The following is a 15721-nucleotide window of genomic DNA, read 5'->3' on the forward strand; positions in this document are numbered from 1 at the left end:
GAGGTCTTCCATGCAGGCCTCTCACAAAGACTCTACCGTCCTTTGCCGGCTCTGCATCCGCCTTACTTGGCTGACTCGTGGCCATTTCCTCTGTCACAAGGACCCATTGCAGTTACCATTTGACAGTGGTCCGCTATTTGCTGTACTGTCCCAAGCTAGCCGCCCTGCGGTGGACACTCTACCGCTGGTGGTAGGAGACAATGCCTCAGTGGCAGACTTAGGCCACTTAACCTTATGAATCCATTGAGAGATTGTCAGAACGCTCTGTTGCCTCCTCTGCCCAGACTGGGTATGCGGCTGTCTGGGCTTGGTGGTCCAGCCCGCTCTTCACTTTACCTACTCTTTTGCTCTTCTTCTCCCCACCTACTCTTTTGCTCTTCTTCTCCCCTCTTGTGTGGCCTGTTAGACTTGTTCATGTTTTGTCTCTCTCTGCTTCTCTTGCCCTGCTCATGATGGTAGTCTTTCCTAGACAGTTTCTGAGAGTGATACCTCTGGCAAGTGATGGGGGTGGGGAATGTGTGCCCCCTCATTGCACCCTGCTTTTTGGGGGGGGGGGGGGGCCTTCCAGCTGCTCCCTAGATGGGTCACCTCACCTGTCTTCTTTTATACCTCTCTTCCTTTCTTCTTTTTTGTCCCGTATAAAGCCTTCGTTGTCCTTTGGTAGACCTTTGGGTTTTCCTCCTCTGGCCATTGCGCATTAGGCCATCTCTGATGCACAGTCATGTAGAACTGTCTGTTCGAGGGGAAAGGGGCTAAGACCTTGTAGTTTGATCCCTTTTAATCATCCAACCAACCCACCAACCAACCAATGCTCAAGCTTTCCATCCCCTATAGCCCATTTTTGCAGCTACTCCATGACTCCATGCTGGTTCTTGGCTGACCTGTCCTCTTCGACCCTCTGGGTTTCCATCTGATATGTTCTTAATTCCTTCTGTATCACTCATCTGTGCCTTGTTCCCCACCTATCTCAATTCAGCTAATTCCACTATTCTCCTAGTAGGCGAATCTTTATATGTAATGTACACCTCATGATTATTTGCACTCCCCCCCCCCCCCCTCCCCTGTCCCACAACCTCCTTATGCTGCATCTGGCAGCCTTTTCCTGCCACTATCTAGTCCCTGCTCGCTTCATCAGGCTGTACTGACTACTTTCCCCTCACCCGCAGCCTGCTATCCCTCCTCCTCCCCTGCCCGATTGCTGGTGCTGTTCAGCATGACAGAGTTGCATTTTGGTTGGAAATAGTGGTCATGTGGGCATGAAGTGTGCTTGCTTGTGTGGATGTGTCTGTTTTCCTTTCTGAAGAAGGCTTTGGCCGAAGGCTCAATTTGCAACAGTCTCTTCGTTGTGTCTGTCTGCATCCCAATGTCTCATATTTACGGTAAGTAGCATTCTGTCCTTTTCATAATGTGGTTGATATTCCAAATTGTACTTTTTGTTGTTTCATTTAATCGTTGTACATCTATGGGTTCTCATTGTGTGGAATTGAGTAGTTTATCAAAATGTCGGCTCCACCTCCCACAGATCTCTGTTTCCCACACTTACAATTTTTCGTGTTCCATTCTTCACCAAATTGGCACTTTCTCTGAAGGGTTTCTGGGTGTCATTCACCTTCCAATAAAATTTTCTCACCTTGTGACATTTTATTCAGTAAATGATATAAGTTGCTAATAACAGATACTTCTTGTACAAAGCTGATTTGAGAAACTGGGACAATGTGACCTTACTGATAAGTATCCAGAGTTAAAGAATGTAACCTGAATGGCTTGGTGACTGATGATTGCTGTATATCATGTGAAAATTTGTATCACATTTAAGGAAATAATGAGTTACTAATGATGGAGCTAAGTGAGTTCTGGAAACTGTTGTTGAAATAAATGTTTGTTTTTAAGCACTTGTAAGCTACTGAATCATAAAATTTGAAGAGCAGTTGCATAAACCATAAAACTAGACAAATTGTTGTTGAGTGTGTTTAGCTAAGAGCTTCAAAACTAATATGTAATGTGCTCTGACTGACTGTTGTTAGGGGTCATCATTGCACGACATTAAAACAAGGTAATTATCATTATCTTCCCTATAAAATGAAGAATCGTTTTTTTCTCTATTATGAATGATTTTTATTATTTCTAGACTATGCTGCTTGCTTATGAGTTGTTGTGATGTAGACAGTGTACAGTTTAGATTTTTTTCTGTTAATTAGTAACTAAGTAAAGTTAGTCATTAAATTTGAAAGATTAAAAAAAAATTCAACTAATTTCATATGAATATAATAGAGGGAAACATTCCACATGGGAGAAATATATCCAAAAACAAAGATGATGTAACTTACCAAACGAAAGCATTGGCATGTTGATAGACACACAAACACAAACACAAAATTTGAGCTTTCGCAACCAACGGTTGCTTCATCAGGAAAGAGGGAAGGAGAGGGAAAGACGAAAGGATGAGGGTGTTACGGGAGAGGGTAAGGAGTCATCCAATCCCGGGAGCGGAAAGACACCTTGGGGGGAAAGAGGGACAGGTATACACTCGCGCGCACACACACACATATCCATCCGCACATATACATATGTCTGCTTGTGTGTGTGTGTGTGTGTGTGTGTGTGTGTGTGTGTGTGTGTGAGTGTATACCTGTCCCGTTTTCCCCCCAAAGTAAGTCTTTCCGCTCCCGGGATTGGAATGACTCCTTACCCTCTCCCTTAAAACCCACACCTTTCGTCTTTCCCTCTTTCCTGATGAAGCGACCTTGGGTCGCGAAAGCTCAAAATTTGTGTGTGTGTTTGTGTTTGTTTGTGTGTCTATCAACATGCTTACAACTAATTTCATATTCTTATTTAACTCTTTATGGTACAAAATCCTTGTTATAACCCACTTCAGCCATATTAAAATTTATAGAAATGAATTGTGTAAGTGTGGTGTCACCGCCAGACACCACACTTGCTAGGTGGTAGCTTTAAATCGGCCGCGGTCCATTAGTACATGTCGGACCCGCGTGTCGCCACTGTCAGTAATTGCAGACCGAGCGCCACCACACGGCAGGTCTAGAGAGACGTACTAGGACTCGTCCCCAGTTGTACGACGACTTTGCTAGCGACTACACTGACGAAGCCTTTCTCTTCTCATTTGCCGAGAGATAGATAGAATAGCCTGTCAAACATTATGTGTTGTGGAGAGTGACTATGATGGTTTAACTGCCAGGGATACAAGGATGACTGAGACCTCTTAACGAAAACATCGGTGTTATCTATGCACAAGTGTTGTCCATGGCTACGACCTAGCAAGGCGCCATTAACCATATCTAGAGAGAGTCTCACTTGTATCATCAAGAATGCTGTATACAAATGATGGATTAAAGTTAAGTATTCCTGGAGCTACGTACTTTTCTTTATAGCATTCATTATGTATCCTGTTTCAGACCTCACGCCCATCTGCGTGAGTTTAACGCGTGCATTTCAGCTACTTCCGAGTGGCGTGGCTGTCTTGTTACGCCACAACAGTAAGTGTATCAAGTTTTCTACCCACCCCGATCACCATCTATTCTCAAAGATTGTGAAAGGATTCCTTAAGCTGTATCTGCCTACTGGAGGTAACATGTAAGGGAGCTCAATTGTGACTGAGTTTGAATTTAACAAACACAGAGTCCCCCAGTGGAGGCTAGTACCATAAAATTGATGCATAAATGACTGTCAAACATTATGTGTTGTGGAGAGTGACTATGATGGTTTAACTGCCAGGGATACAAGGATGACTTGAGACCTCTTAACAAAAACATCGGAGTTATCTATGCACAAGTGTTGTCAATGGCTGAGGCAAAAAGAGAAGTTGTTACAGGGCAATCCAAAGGCACTTCCTGCACCGCAATTGGATTAGGCTTGCTCAAGTATATAAGGCTCTGCCTCTTTCCTTTTAATTCCCTTAGCTTCTTGCAGGTTGAAAATGGATCAGTTCCCACAAACTCTTAATCGCTGCCAGCAGGATCAGTTTACCCTCTGGGAGCAATAATATCTTCTCCCTGAGGGAACCTTAGCTGGCCCACTCGGAGGAACAGAACAGATTCATGACTAACAGAGCTAAAATCTCATCTCTAATACATTCAACACCATCTAGGTTTAAACTCCAACATTCATTTCACTGTATTGAGAATTAAGTACTAAATGCTAACATGGCTGTATGTTCCATAAACACATTTAATATAGTAGATAGCAGTGCAAAACTTTATTCAGACATATGGAAACAAAGCTCAGTTTGATCTCTGCTGTCTACCATCATTTTCTGTTGCATGAAAATAAAGAACAAGTTTGGTTTCTTTTGATAAATATCTGTGATTTTGACAGTTATAGTACATGAGGAGGTCAACAAATGTCTATAGTTACATGCAACATTCTGATATCAATGATAAAGTTCTAATAGAGCTGTCTATTTATCTTTCTCATAAACTGGAACTTGTGTCCGCCACTGCTGGGGGTTTCCGGCGACTGGAGGAAGCAATGTGGTGCTGGTGTGCAAGACTCACATGTCCCCTTCATCATTGGACTTACTTGGAGATGCTTTGCTGATCTTCTTTTCAGGATAGTCGGCTGCAACGATCTGCCCAACTTCTTCTCTGAAGATATGATGCTGTTTGGAGGAATTTTCTCTATTCTTAAAATGATTGTCTACACTCAAGATACTTTTAAATCAATCCTACTATATTTCACTTCCACAAACAGAACACCACATGACTGTTTTCACATAAATGAATCATATTTCGTAAGACCAATGACTCGCGGTCCGTCAGAAACTACTACGTACTTTTACATTAAATACAGTTCCAAAAATCTCTCAAGGTTCTCGCAAGTTCACCATCCGCAACTCTAGAGAGAGAGTAAGTAAGTAAAAATAAGTGTCTTTTCTTTTCTCTTACACAATTCAACTGTTCACAATAATGACTGTCGTAGCACCATCACAGAGTAAGGCGTGCTTGTTCCTAGTGCTGGTCATGTAACTTCTGTGACGAGCGCAGCAACCACTTGCTCGCACCGAACGACCGTCACTATTGCCTTATTCTCCCAATACACATCCATCCTGCACACACACAGAAACTGGGGCGAGGAAGACACCTTTCCACTCTCTCACCCTTGTACTTAAAGTATTGGGTGTTCGATATGGTAGAAAGCCGAGTGTCTCTAGAATGTACACCAAAATTCTCGAGGCACTACACACTGATGAGAGATTAACACATAACTTCTTTACTTCTTTCTTTTTTCCAATCACTTGAAAGTGAAGCAGCTGTGAAAAACAGAAATTGACACATCCGTATTTGGCAAACCACTGTGAACTGCACAGCAGAGGGTACGTCTCAATGTACCTGTTACAAGGGTTTCTTTCTGTTCCATTCACATATTGAGTGTGGGTAGAATGATCATTTAAATGCCTGTGTATGCTGTAATTAATGTAATCTTGTCTTCATGGTCCCTGGGTGAGAGGAAAGTAGGGGGTTGTTGTATATTCCAAGAATCATAATGTAAAGCTAGTGCTTGAAACTTTTTAAGTAGGCTTTCTAGGGATAATTAATGTCTATCTTCAAGAGTCTGGCAGTTCAGTTTCTTCAGTATCTTTGCGACACTCTCCCACCAGTCAAACAAACTTGTGACCATTTATGACCGAGTGAGGTGGCGCAGTGCTTAGCACAATTTGGCAGGACAACGGTTCAAATCCACATACAGCCATCTTGATTTAGGTTTTCCATGATTTCCCTTAATCGCTCCAGGGAAATGCTGGGATGGTTCCTTTGAAAGGGCACGGCCTATTTTCTTCTCCATCCTTTCCTAATCTAATGGACCAGTGACCTCGCTTTTTGGCCCCCTCCCCAAAATCAACCAACCAACCATTCGTGTATACCTTCAGTATCACCTTGTTGTCCTATTTGTTACTTGAACAATATTCCAGAATGGATTATTAGAGTGATTTGTAAGCAGTCTCCTTTATAAACTGATGGCATTTTCAGTATTCTGCCAATGAACCAAAGTCTGCCACCTGCTTTACCCATGATTGACCCAATGTGATCATTCCATTTCATACCTTTAGAAAGTGTTACTCTTAAGTATTTGTAGGAGTTGGCCAATTTCAGTTGTGACTCTTTGATATTGTAGTCATAGGATACTAAGTGCACAATTTTACATTTCTGAACATTTAATGCAAGTAGTCAGTCTTTGCACCACTTTGAAATTATCAAGATCAACTGAATATTTATGCAGTTTCTTTCAGACAGTACTTCACTATATTAGAACTGCGTCATCTGCAAAAAGTTTGAGTTTACTGTCAATATTGACTGTAAGGTCATTAATGTACAACATGAGCACAAGGACCCCAACCCATTTCCCAGCAGCACCCGAAGTTACTTATACATCTGATGATGACTTTCTATCCGAGATAACATGCTGTGTCCTCCTTACCGAAAAATCTTCAATCCAGTCACATACTTCACTTGATACCCCAAATGATTGTACTTTAGACAATAAGATAAATGTGGTACTGAGTCAAACCCATTTTGGAAGGGCCTTAATCCAAAGTTTTCAGTATGTCATGTGAGAAATGTGCAAGTTGTGTTTTTGCGTGACCAATATTTTCAGAATCCATGCTGGTTGGCATGGAGTAGGTCATTCTGTTCGAGATACATCATTATGTTTGTGCTCAGAATGTGTTATAAGATTCTACAACAAATTGATATCAAGAATATGAGATGTTAGTTCTGTGGATCACTTCTATATCTACATTTACATCTGTACTCTGCAAACAACTGTGAGGTACATGACAGAGGGTACGTACCATTGTACCAGTTATTAGGATTTCTTCCTGCTCCATTCACGTATGGAGTGCAGGAAGAATGATTGTTTGAATACCTCTGTGCTTGCAGAAGTTAATTTAATCTTCTACTACCCTTCTTGTAAAAGGGAGTGACCTGTACTTTCTTCCAAATACTGGGCACAGCTTTTCATTCACAGGATCTATGACAGGATATAATTAGAAGAGGGGCTAATTCAGCTGTAAATTCAGTATAGAATCTGTGGTGTCACCGCCAGACACCACACTTGCTAGGTGGTAGCTTTAAATCGGCCGCGGTCCATTAGTACATGTCGGACCCGCGTGTAGCCACTGTCAGTGATCGCAGACCGAGCGCCACCACACGGCAGGTCTAGAGAGACGTACTAGCACTCGCCCCAGTTGTACGGACGACTTTGCTAGCGACTACACTGACGAAGCCTTTCTCTCATTTGCCGAGAGATAGTTAGAATAGCCTTCAGCTAAGTCCATGGCTACGACCTAGAAAGGCGCCATTAACCATTTCTAGAGAGAGTCTCACTTGTATCATCCAGAATGCTGTATACAAATGATGGATTAAAGTTAAGTATTCCAGCAGCTACGTACTTTTCTTTATAGCATTCATTACATATCCTGTTTCAGACCTAACGCCAGCCGGCGTGTGTAAACGCGTGCCTTTCGGTTACCCGTCACTGTGGACTGGCTGTCTTGTCAGTCCACTACAGAATCAGATAGGGATTCCATCAGGCCCAGGAGCTTAATTCAGTTTTAACTAATTTCAACTGTTTCTCAACACCACTGATGCTGACACTTATTTAATTCATCTTTTCAGTGGTACGAGGATTAAATTGGGGCAGGTCACCTGGATTTTTCTTTGTAAAGGAATATTTAAAAGCAAAGTTAAGCATTTTAGCGTTTGGTTTGCTACTCTTGGTTTCAGTTCTTATCTCATTCACAAGTGACTGGATGTATTAACTTTGGCACAATTAACAGCCATTCCATATACCAGAATTTCTTTGAATGTTATGAAAGGTCTTTTGACAGTATTCTGCTACAGCAGTCATTCAGCATCTTGCTATGTATAACACTATGTTTTGTTTTACACCTATTAAGCAGTAGTCTCTGGTTCATCAGAAGTTTCTTCACAGTAACTGTATACCATGGAGGGTCCTTTCCATTATGAACTGTTCTGCTATGTATGTATCTACCAAATGCATGGTCAACTATTCTTTTAAAGTTGAGCCATAGTTCCTCTGCATATTCCTGTCCTGTGCTGAAAGTTTCAAGTTTCTCATTAAAATTTGACACTACTGCTTTCGTTTGTAGTTTACTGAAAATATATATGAAGTGTGATTAAAAAAGTAATGTGGTCTCTATACATCCAACTTTCAAATTTGGCACACATGTTCCTGATGTATGTTTGCATTTTCAGCTGTTTTGAGTATTTAGTTTATTGTCGACAGTCAGAAAGTCTATATATTATGTTTTTGAGTGTTTGATGAATTTTTTTCTTTCCAAAAAGATGACACACAGAATTTGCATTAAATTTTGCTTGAAAAATGGAATAGAGTGCAGCACTACATCGAAATGTTGACTGTGGCTCTTTGCAAATCTACTATAAGCATGACAAGAGCTTGTGAGTGGTATAAACTTTTCAAAGAGGGTCGAGAAGATGTTGAAGACAATGACCATCTGGGCACCCTAGCGCATCAATTACTGACGATAATATGGAAGAAGTAAAGAAAATGGTTTTGTAAAATTGCCGAATCACCATCAACATAGTTTTTGGCACATGACAAGCATTTATTTATTTATTTATTTATTTATTTTTTCAGATTCCTTAGGCATGAAACATGTAGCAGCGGCATTTGTTTCGAAATTGCTGGATTTCAACCAAAAATGTTGTGTGGACATTGTTCAGGAATTGCTAAATGAAGTCAACAATCCAGAATTCCCAAAGAAAGCTGTAAAATGTGATGAAACATGGGTATAGTGTGTGCAGAATGCCGTGGTCACTAGATGCACAGATGGCAGGGCATGTGTGGGGGGAGCAATAGTGATGGGGGCTGCAGCAGAGACTGGGGGAAATGTCGCATGCCGGAAGGGAAGTGCTGTTCTAAACTGAAGCCTACACTCACATTTTCTGTAAATATTAAGTGGGTCCCCCTTCAAGCACACACTTGCATGGTGACCATTCAAAAAGATCTGTCACCTTTTCTTTGGCTAGTACCTAAGAGGAATTCCGCAAAAAATGCAGCAATTTATTTTCATCTGGTTTGTTAACCATTGGTAACTTTCAGAGAAGTGTCGCGAGGGGGGGAATTTTGAGTGAAAACTACACATTTCTTTTGTTGTCATGTTAAAATTTGCTTCTTTTGCCAAAACTCAGTGGAGTTTACACAGTCTCACCTCACTAAGATGATGTATAGATGCAGTTGCGAGAGAACTCTGAAACAGTGGTTTATTAAGTGAGGAAAAGGAAAGTCAGTATATTATGAAAAAGCACACCCCCGGTACAAAATAAATGTGTAATTATCTCATTTATTTTGTTTGAAAACCCATAGCATTTCTCATTCATCAGCTGTCAATGGCCCTTAAAAGTAAGATTCTTTCATCAGAAAATTCTGTAGTTAGTGGAATAACGTGGTAGATGATGAAGTTTTGCATAATAACCATACGGCAAAATAACCTCCTCCTTGTGTGCTACCATTTGCCAAAATCTCATTTGGATATCTCAAACCACTTTAGAAATATGAGGAATTGTGTGGATATTTCTCTCTACATCAGATCAATTTTCTTGAGATTGGTGACAGATAGAGACCTCCACCCAAGTCTAAAGAAAAATTCAATGTGTTAGCTAAATTTCATATGTAGCAACATGTTACGTAATATGCTACATAATATGCACCAAACACAAAATCATAGTGATCCCTATTTTTCATTGCAGACTTTCTCAAATTTCTCGCAGTGTCTTTATTTCCATGTAAATATCAAAATAATTATGACCATTAATGAAATGAAGGGCACATCATAATGACTGAAGAGACAAGACAAAATAAAATTCAAGTTCGATCACATGTGAATGTTCTTCTCACTGTTCTCTTTGATTACAATGGGATAGTGCACCATGAGTTCCTATCTTAGTGTTGTACTGGAAGTTACGTGCCTGTTGTGTGAAGCAATCCAAAGAAAATGACCAGACTTGTTGCAAAATTACTCAAGGAAGTTGCATCACACTACTGCTCCTGCTCTCTCCTCAATGGTTGGTTGTGATTTTTTGGCAAAAAACAAAAAAAAAAGTTATGTGCCTCAGCCACCGTATTCACTGGATGTGGCCCCCTGTGATTGCTTTCTATCCCTGAGGCTGAAGAGAACCATGGAATGATGTCATTTTGCCACAGTTGATGCTGTAAGAGAGAGGGAGAGAGAGAGTTGAAGGGGCTGAACACCATAATGAAAAGTGAGTTCCAGAGGTGCTTCTAAGATTGGAGAGGACAAATTTTATGTTGATGAATAAATAAAGATTCTTTAAGGAAACAAAAATTTTCATTAATTCTTGATCACACCTCATATCTCTCTACTTGTTTTAGTTGTCCTTTATACTTTTCTAATTATTGTTGCCACAACTGTGTCATGGTCACTGATACAGTTTCGATGCGGACATCCTCAAAAAGTTCAGGACTGTTTTTTTGCCAATAGATTTAATATATTCCCGTTGTCGGTGGCATTTGGAACTGTCTGTTGTAGGTAGGTTTTAGAGAAGACATTTAGCAATGTTTCACAGGATGTCTTGTCACACCCATCACTAACAAAACTAATTTTACCATGTTATTGTTGGATGATTAAAGTCTCCACCAAAGTTATGTTATGATCATGGAACACACATACAAGAAAGTTCTCTAAGTTTTTGATTATGCTGCAAGGTGGGTCAGATGAGTGACAGAAGGAGTGACGGAAGGATCTAATTACCATTTCATGCCCAACCCTGATACTGAGACTTACCCAAACAATCTTACATGCAACTTCAATTTCTATCACAATGGATTTTAGTTTCTTGTGTACTGTGGCAAGTACACCACCTTCATTTCCCATTAGCCTATCCTTTTAATAAACAGTTAAAGATTTCCCCAAAAATCTCATTGCCATCAATTTCAGCTTTCAACCCACTTTCTGTGCATAGTATTATATGAGTTTCACTGCTTTTAAGAGCACTTCAAACTCTGGCACTTTGTTACGAATTTTTCAGCAGTTAACTACTAGGATTTTAATAATTTTGTCAATGGGGGCATTCTTTTGGACCTTACACTTATACTTCTAAATCTCTTACAACTATTGTTATCTGGACTGAATGGATAGTCACCCAATTGAAAAAAAACTTTGCATGCTATGTCGTGCAAACCTGAGCTTTTTAGGGGGACCCTACGGTTCTCAATTATGTGGTGCACGTCCATGAAGTAACACCCTAACTTACCATAGAAGCATCAAAGTCTCTGTCCTCTTGACACAGAACCAGGGGCCATGATCAATTTTGGGACAATGCTGCAAATTGTGAGCTTCATTGAAACTCCGTGCACAAGGTTGGTCTTCTCAACTTTCTCTGTCAGCCACTGGAATGATCCAAGTGTGCCCAGACAACTAGCATCATTTTTTCCCAGCATGCAGCAGAGTCTACATTTGGGTTGCACACTGTTCCCTCAATGTTGCTGGAATAGCCTCTTCAACATGTTGAGTGGTGCTCCCAGGCATACACTTTGGGCAATTCAAATATTCCACTGTTAAAATTGCATCATTGCAGAATTTGAATTAATATTTTAGTAGTCATAAATTTTAACTTGAGAGTCCAACAATTAGTTCAGTGTATTTCTTTCAGCCTTTACAACAGTTGTTTCAGTTTGTCTTCTTTTACCTCCATACCAACTTTATTCTAATTTTCCCCAAAGCAGCATTGCACAGTGTCCTGCCCTCAAGACACCATGTGTAAGGGACTAAAAACTAGGATACTTTACATGAGTGATTTGCATAAAACTACAGTAAATTATGTATTGTACATTTCATAATATATAAACTGCTAACTGCAGAATGTAACAAGTTTACTTTTACAAATTTTTCAAGAGAGACAAAAAACTGCTTCATACAAAAACTTCTAAAACAAAATTATTCTATGTTTTGCATTGAAGCTGTCAAGCAGCCTCCATGTATTTGATATCCAACCTTTTTATTTGTATATAAAGACAAGGATACTTGCTTCTTATACTTTTTAATTTACCAGACCAGTATCTAGCACATGCTCATCAGCAACAGTCTCATATTTCACGTCTAAGCCTCAATAGAAGTTCTTGCAGATATTCTGTTAACTTTACAGCATATTCTCGTGTTAGTATAAATTAGTGTGTGCTAAAAACCATGTGAAATTGATAAAATATCTGCAAAAGGCTTCCAAATAGGCTTAAAAGTAAAATATAAGACCATTGATGACGAGCATGTGCTCGATATTGGGTTGGTAAATTAAAAGATATATAAAAAGTAAGCAGCCCTGCAAATAAAAATCTCAGTAATCAAAATTAGTCTTCATTTTTCTAAAATATGTGGGTGTAGTATGCTTTTTATTGTGTAGATTTTATCCAATTTTGTGTTACCAGTAGCTTAGAAACACTTTTTTTCCAACTGGTTATGTTCCCTATTTGCAGTAAACCATGTGGAATATCAATTAAAAGTCTTATATTTTGAAGGTACAGATTTATTTTACATATTTTCCTCAAACTAAATACATTTTAAACATTAATCCATCAACACAAGTTCATGGACTTAAACATTCTCTTCAGTTTCGTCTCTCTTTTTTTGTGGATATATCAAAATTTCATTCAAAAATTGCATATTTTCTTCTGGAATGTAAATTAAACTTTTTAAAATATAATCCACTTTTAAGATATTTGGCTTTTTAGGCAGTTCCTTCAGAACTTCTAAATTCATCTGAGTATTCTGTATGTAAAAGCTATAAGTTTGCATGCCCATTGATGTTTATCTCACATTGATCTATCTATGGTGTATCTTTGCTGAAACTATATTCATGATGCTTTGATGGGTTAAAAGAAATCTGTTGCTCCTTTGGAACACCTTTTCCATAAGAATAATTACTAGGGCAGTTGTTAATTTTTCCCACCAAGTATTGTAATCTGTGAACTCTTTTGTTTTCATGAGAACAACATTAAATTTGTCTTTCTTCTGCAAAGAATCCAGTATGAGGTCTGTCACAATAGTAACAGTTTAACATTGTTCCTGTTTTCTCTATCTTCTCTTGTGCAGTAAGCAGTGAATTATACCTGTTATTGACTGTGCACAAGTTCCGTACTGCAGTAAATGATGCGATACCCACTTGGATTTCAGTGATAGAATAAATGAATTTTGAAAGTTTTGGACATGTTTCCTTCCAATAGTTTGCAGTTCATATATGAATGACCAAGTGGATAATGTCAGAAGCTCCATGAGGCTGTTCATGGCAGATGCTGTTGTATACAAAGAAGTCACAATACTAGAAAATTATAGCAGACAGCTGGATGATCTGTAGAGGATCTTTACCCTTGGAATAAAGAAATTTAATGTATTGTGCATAAATGGTCGAAGACCTGTTATTGTACGATTCCTCAGTTGCCGAACAATCACTGGAAGCAGTCACATCCATTAGATATCTGAGACTGTGCTGCAAAGTAGTTTATAGTGGAATGACTGCATAAAGCTAATTACAAGAGAAACAGGTAGCAGACTGATATACATTGGAAGTATGCTTATGGAATATAGGCCATCCATGAAGGTGGTAAGTTGCAGAACATGCATTCAATTGATACTTGAATATTGCTTGTCAGTATGAGGCCCATACTAGATAGAATTGATAGAAGAGTAAAGAACATTCAAAAAAGAGCAGTGCATTTTGTCACAGGTTTGTTTAGTAAGTGCAGAAGCATCATAGAGATGCTCATCCGGCTCTGGTGGCAGACTCTACAAGAGAGGCATGGTGCATCACATTACAGTTTACTGTTAAAATTCCAAGAATGTTCTTGGAATAGTCAGGGAGTATGTTGCTTCTACCTACACATGTTTTGCAAAAAGACTGAAAAGGTTAAATTAGAGAGAATTGAGCTAATTTGGGGGTTTACAAATAATCTTTTTTCCCACACTCCATTCATGAGTGGAATAGAAAAGGGGAAGTAACGGTTGTGCAGAGAGTATCCATACCACACGCCATATGGTGGCTTGCGGAGTGTAGAGGCAGACGTTGCTACTAGGCAATTTTACCTTACAATGGAGGCTGCTTTGTTGTGATTCTGTTCATGGTAGTTGTTTGAAGTGTGCAGTACAACCTGTTTTGAAGTTGAAACACTGTTTTCAAAATGAGTTAACACTGAAGTGTGGTTACTGTGAATCGGTACCTTCACATTATGTATTTTGCAATATTTTGTAGGCTTCTCTTATGGATTTCTCCAAAGTGATTTTGAAACCATACACTGGTACTCTCAAACAAATGTCACGTACTTTAAATGACTAAGTCACCTAAAATGTTGTGTTATGGCTGTTTTTTTGTTGTGTTTGTACACCTGTTTCATTTGTCTTGTGAACTATGTAGACGTATTATTCTCATAAAATCTTATTTCTCTTCAGTATGTAGTGAAAACCCAAATAAACACTCTTGAATCTGACATTGTGCCATTAGGAAATCGTGTGCCATTTTCTCTGTAAACAACAACATTTCTATTACAAAAATTTCTGTGACAGCATACCTAGCGTTTGTAAATATGTGCGACATGCTTAAGTGATATAGTAGAATTGTCCAAAAAAATTGAATGCAACTCGTGTATAATTTTTTAGTCCGTAATACATCTCCTAAAATATTTACTATTCCTCCTGAAATATTCTGTATTTATCTTTCTTGTAAATCACCTTAAAATTAACTGTGAGGACTAAAGAAATGTACTCTACACTCTTGTGTAATTAAGTTAGAGAAACCTGCCAAGACGAGTTGTAGCACCCCTTAAACCCTGATGACAGTGGCAGTGGGTCCTGACACAGATTGCTTGGACCCCTGACAGTGTCAGGTAGCATTCTGATCCATGTACACCTCACTTGCTGTCACAACCAACAGAGATTTTTTGGAATTTGCGCTGAGGCAATTAACATCTTGCTATATGGCATCTCATATGCGCTCAATATGATTGAGGTCAGATGTCTTGAGGATCCTCGTGTATGCCAAGTGGCCCTCAAACAATTCTGACATAGTTTGGGAGTGAAAATGGTGCATGGTATTGCTGAAAGTAAGAGCTTACTTGTGGAATACTGTATGCATCCAGTTGGACAGTTATCTTGTAACATCCTTTTTGCTGGTGACAGACAATGGCAAATCTAGGGCTCAAGTCATCTCTTGCAATCATCCTGCACACATTAATATATTCAAGATCTGCCTGAATGTTGACCTGCGAGCTCATGTAGTCCATTGCTTCAATGTACTCAAACCATGCCGTTGTTAATATCCTGTAACAAGTACAATATCACTGTCAGCCCAAACTATGTTTTCTATGCGTTGAGCATCCATTGCTGCCATTCCAGTGCTGGGCTAGGTCCTTTAAACGGAGATGCAGGAGTGTGAGCAGTGATATTTTATTTCATATAGTTGTATGGCTGCACACCAGTTATGTTGTCCATTTTTGAAGTGGCCCATCTATCCCTAGTAAACATCCACTGTTACTGACAGCAGCGGTGACTTCTTGTGATCAACTCACTGTGGCCCATACCAGTGGCTCAGGAGATGGTGGTTTACCCCTAATTGAAATACTTTACACCCTCAACACAGTGGTACAGAAAAAACAGAGTATGTCCATGAGCACCTGTGACCTGGCTGCAGTCGGATGGACTGTATCACACATCTTGCGCAGG

The 15721-nt window shown here is 39.5% G+C and overlaps 1 protein-coding gene across 6 annotated transcripts in view; it reads left to right on the forward strand.

Annotated features, from left to right (window-relative positions):
• The window catches only part of LOC126187307 (mesoderm induction early response protein 1), a 177540-nt gene that overhangs the window by 36584 nt on the left and 125235 nt on the right, over nucleotides 1-15721 (forward strand). The gene's annotated exons all lie outside the window — the stretch shown is intronic.

The sequence above is a fragment of the Schistocerca cancellata genome, chromosome 5 (assembly GCF_023864275.1).
Source record: "Schistocerca cancellata isolate TAMUIC-IGC-003103 chromosome 5, iqSchCanc2.1, whole genome shotgun sequence".
NCBI lineage: Eukaryota > Metazoa > Arthropoda > Insecta > Orthoptera > Acrididae > Schistocerca > Schistocerca cancellata.